This window comes from Gossypium arboreum, chromosome 3 (assembly GCF_025698485.1).
Source record: "Gossypium arboreum isolate Shixiya-1 chromosome 3, ASM2569848v2, whole genome shotgun sequence".
Lineage (NCBI taxonomy): Eukaryota > Viridiplantae > Streptophyta > Magnoliopsida > Malvales > Malvaceae > Gossypium > Gossypium arboreum.
The window spans coordinates 21871627-21876674 of NC_069072.1; the positions used below are offsets into that span (position 1 = coordinate 21871627).

Sequence of the window (5048 nt, forward strand, 5' to 3'; positions counted from 1 at the left end):
AAGGCGAATCAAAATATCACCAATGTCTTACATCCAATATGTTTGCCATTTAGAAATGGGCATGTCCGTTAATTCCATCTTCTATGATGTCTATGCTTTAGTCTTTCCCTTGACTATCCTTTGGGGATCCCTCTTGTGCTTTTTCCTTTGTCCGACTTCCTGATTTTTCTTTCATTGGAGCTCAACGAACTAGTCGTACATGTTGTCTCTAATTATGCTCCTCATTGATCTCGTGAATGGCTTGACTAGAGACATGGGAACTTTCGCTCGTCGATATAAGGTTGTAATAAGGTGTGGAAAATATATACTTTTCTTGGGCTCTGTATTCAGTTTAGCATTGCTTCATAGACCTAATGGCCAATGCAAACTGGATTTTCTATAAAATAAAGCAAAGCATAACCGCTCTATATGCGATGACGTCAGAAGCATTGTGTGTGGGTGCCAAGCGAGTGGAAATAAATTACATCCACATTTTCGCTATCAAAAACATAATGGTTGTGTTAAAATTGAGGGGCACCTCGGTGTTGGCATGGTGAGTCCACTCGTCATGACCCTCCATCAAGTAACTAATTATCCCCTCTATATCTAGTTTCTCGAATGTAAAAAAATCTAAATTTTCTAGATAATCGTCACTATAATATGGGGCATCATAATATCAGCATATTTCGTGAGGTGCAATCAACACATATTTTCCCTTAATAAAGAACACGAGTGATCGTCTCACCCCGCTATCTATGATTCTCCCTATCCTTCAAGGAGGCATAAAACTTATAAATTATTGCACCAATCGCCAGTTCGATAGGGGTTGTGCAAAAGTTGTTCCAATGATGGGATTGCACCAAATCCCAAATCTCATCGCAAGTAGACATGGTGGGATTGAACCCATATTCTTGAATGAAATAATGCCCACTCATTTGGAGGTAGAACCTCTCTACTTTCAGGTAATGGAAGTGATGGGCATCAAAATTAATTAGTGTGTGGGAGGTATGTTGTTATTTTCTTGGTTCATTTTTCCAAAATTTGAAAAAAAAAACTCAAACGATAAAATTAATGAAAAAAAGAGTTAGAACGCGAAACCTTAGGTTGTTGCCTACGAAAACCATTCATCAAACTGATGTGGAATATAAATCTGAAATAAGAGAAAAAAAATAAACAACTACCAAAGAAAAGGAGAAAAAGGGAGAGATTACTTGTAGAATTTGAATATCAGAGATGCGAAAGATTGAAGCTAGAACCCAAGACTAAGATGTGATGGCTGGAGAGGAGTTTTTGCTCTTCTTAGATGTTTGAAGGGGTTTTTTTAGGATTAGAACCAGTTAGTATAAATAGAATTCCAACGGACTTTTAGCCTGAAATGGGAACACGACACCCTAACTTCACCCTATTTAGGTTAGAAGTGGTTGTATCACGTCATGCACAATCTATGGCGCGACATGACATGAAAATTTCATGTTCCTATTGCACAAGGGTCGTGTCACACCATGGCCTTGGCATGTTGCAACATGACCTTGCTTCCACTCTTTCGAGATGTGTCAAAGTCCTTTTGTCGCCCATTTTTTCTGTAATTAGCTTTTACTTGTCTCGTTGTGTCTGGAAACCTATTTTCTCCTAATTCTAACATGTAATTTAAAATACTTATCCTAAAATATAACTTTAAACAAAAAATTAAAACTAATTTACAATATTTACAAATTTATTGAAGTTCAATGGTTTAAAATTTATGTCGCACTACCGAACTTCTCCGATAATTCCTTGAATTTAACCATCAGTTTACTTCGTTTCTCATGGCTATCGTTGATAATCCAATCATTTCGTATCCTATCGGGATTTCTCCATTTGTGTCATTCTCTAGTATTTCACTTACCTGCAATCATACAACTCGGTAAATACGTTCAATCAAGGCAATTAAGGATTAATTCAAACAACACATAACATTCCTCCCTAACTGATCCCTCACTTTGGGAATCGTGACCGCACTTGAACACTTCTTTTTCGTCATTGATTATTGTTAGTTTGTTTTGTTTGAGATCGATGGTCGACTTAAATATGGCCAAGAGCGGTCGACCCAACAGAATGGGGATGTCTTGATCTTCTTCAAAATCGAGGACTAAAAACTCAACAGGGATTATAAATCCTCTTACATTAACCAATTCATCGTTAAGGACACCTTTTAGGTGTACCAAGGATCTATCGGCTAGTTGTAGCATTATCGAGGTGATTTCAAGGTTCCCAGTTTAAGTTTTCGATAAATCGTTTAGGCATTAAGTTTATGTTGGCCTCTAAATCACAAAAGGATTTATTGAAATGTTGATCCCCTATCTCTATTGGAATCATAAAGCTACCCAAAATTTTCAATTTGAGGGTATCTTTTTCGTAATTAAAGCATTGCACGAGGCATTAATGTCAATTTGTTAGCCCTTTTTCACCTTTTTATGTCATACCATGATTTCCTTTAGGTATCTGGCATATTTTGAGATCTTTTCGATGAGTTTTAAGAGTGGTAAATTGACATTGAGGGATCTAAAAGAGATTTAAAAATTCATAAAATCAATCCCGTCTCTCTTTTGCTTGTCCTCTAATTGAGTAGGGAATGGTACCTTCATAGTGCTTAACTTTGTATTTATCGAATCAAACACCAGTTCAACTATCTCCTCAATTAGTTTGTTGGACTTTTCCTTCTCCATGGTATGCCTATCCGTGAACACCTTAACCCCAAACTGGTTTGAACTGTGAGGTTGAGAGATAAGTAGTTTTTGCTAACTCATTAGTTTAGTGGAAGATCGAGAGATCCGACTAGGTTAATGACTAGTTAATTGAATAAAAACCCAAAATAGGAATTAGTTATGACTACCAAAACGAGCTAATCACCCATAACTAGATTTGATGGAGTTTATAAATTAGTTTTTTAAAATTCTTTCCATTTATGTTATTTTGTTCTTTTATTTATAAAACCCCAAAAACTTCTATTTATATTTTATCATAATATGATTTATTTAAGTTACTAATTAGATCTATTTGTGTTTGGTTTAGAATTAATTTAGCACTCGCCTCCCTTGGGAAAAATCCTCAGAATACTTACCTACTTCGTTGTAACTATATTACAACCTAACTTGTATACTTACGGACACCGCTTATTTTATATCTTTTGTGCAGTATTCTCACTCTAGATATTAGTACGTCCGGAGGCGATCAAGTTGTTAGCGCCATTGCCAAGGAGGAAACATCACTAGATTAAGTTTTGTCTTTACATTTAATAAGATAATTAGGAAATATTTAAATTGTACATATAAGTTTTATTTTATTTTTACTAACATCTTTTATTTCCTTTCTGATTTCAGTGTATGACTCATAGTAGGGGAACGTCTATAGAGCTAGCGATTGATCCAAAAAGAATAATCCATAAGAATCGTTGACAGCAACAACAACAACAATAATAGATGCATAACCCACCACCTGCTGTAGGAAATCTACCACCACGAGACAACCCATTATTAACGAAATTAAAAATAATAACCCAGAAGACTTGCCACCACCACAACAGCTACCCGTAAATATACCTATGGCACGTAATGAAAGAACCTTGACGGGTTACGCGTTACCAAGTCTGGAAATGGTTCAAAGGAGTATAACAAGGCTAGCCATCATAACTAATAATTTTGAGATCAAACCAACAATAGTCCAGATGATCTAGAATAATTTGCTGTTCAGAGGTACAATGACGGAGGACGCTATTCATCTTTGTGATACTTTTAAATATGGTCACCAATGATGCTATTCATTTTCGTCTGTTTCCCTTCTCCTTAATTGATAACACTTTCTCTTTGTTAGATTCACAGGCACCAGGATCTATTACGATATAGGATGAACTCGCAAGAAAATTTTTACAAAAGTTCTTTCCTATTAGCAAGAAAGTCCAACTGAGGAGAGAGATTACAAAATTCAAATAATTAGAAGCAGAAGGTTTTCATGAAGCCTGGGTGCATTTTAAAACGCTGATCCAGATATGCCCACATCATGGGTTGAATGCACACGCGTGTACAGGACTAGATGGAGTTGCATGAGGAGCCCTAATGAATAAAACATACGACGATGTGTATGAATTGATAGAAAATATGGCAATGAACTCCTACCAGTGGCCAACTAAGCACTATACATACAACTAGAAACCACCTACGGTAAAAGTTGTCGGAGGATGATAAATACCAATAGATTGTGGACAAATTCAACCGTATAGAGTCATCAATCAGTGCATCATCAATGTATGAGGGAGATAAACCATTCTTCCATTACATCAATAATCCTACCGAGGATGTGAACTACATCGAGAATAGGGGTGGAAACCCGTATTCAAATATTTATAATCTTGGATGGAAAGACCACACGAACATGAGATAGGGAGGAAACCAATGAGGAGGAAATGGTCTTAACCAACCTAAAAATGCTAACTATCAACCTCTTTATTTACAAAAGCTTTAAGAAAGGGCCAACTCAAATTACTATACTATATATGGTCAACGCTTGGATCAGATCAAGGGGGAGATGTAGTCAATGAGAACTGAAATAAAATAAGTGATGTCTAAGTGCACTAATACAACAAAAACATTAACTAAGTTGAAAGATCAGATGAGTCATTTGATGAGTATGATGGGAGATAAAACGAAAAATTAGCATCGGAATCTCAGTAATACAGAGAATAATCCTTTGAGAGAGAGGAAGGAGCAAGTGAAAGTAATCGCACCGTTCAGGCAAAGTACTAAGTAGCCTGGAAAAACCAACTCAAGAGGAAAATAAGAAGGATTCATAAGATCTTCAAGAAAACCCTCAAGGATCTGATGTTGAACTGAAACCTAAAAAAGTAGTCAAGCCAACAGCTGAGTTGAAAGATGAGACAATAGAGGAATCTGTACTATCAAGGGTACATTCCCTTTAAGGTTGAAAGAGAAACAAAGACGGGATTAGGCAGAATTTGTAAGTTTTCTAAACTTATTTAATTCCCTAAATGTTAAATTGCCTCTAATGACTTAATTGAGAAAGTCTCTAAGTACACC

The 5048-nt window shown here is 36.1% G+C and overlaps 1 non-coding gene across 1 annotated transcript; it reads right to left on the minus strand.

Moving 5' to 3' along the window:
• Positions 1-3915: 3915 nt before the first annotated feature.
• On the minus strand, positions 3916-4021 carry LOC128290843 (small nucleolar RNA R71). The gene has a single exon (XR_008280628.1). It is a non-coding gene; the product is annotated as a small nucleolar RNA R71 (small nucleolar RNA).
• Between the last annotated feature and the right edge of the window lie 1027 nt (positions 4022-5048).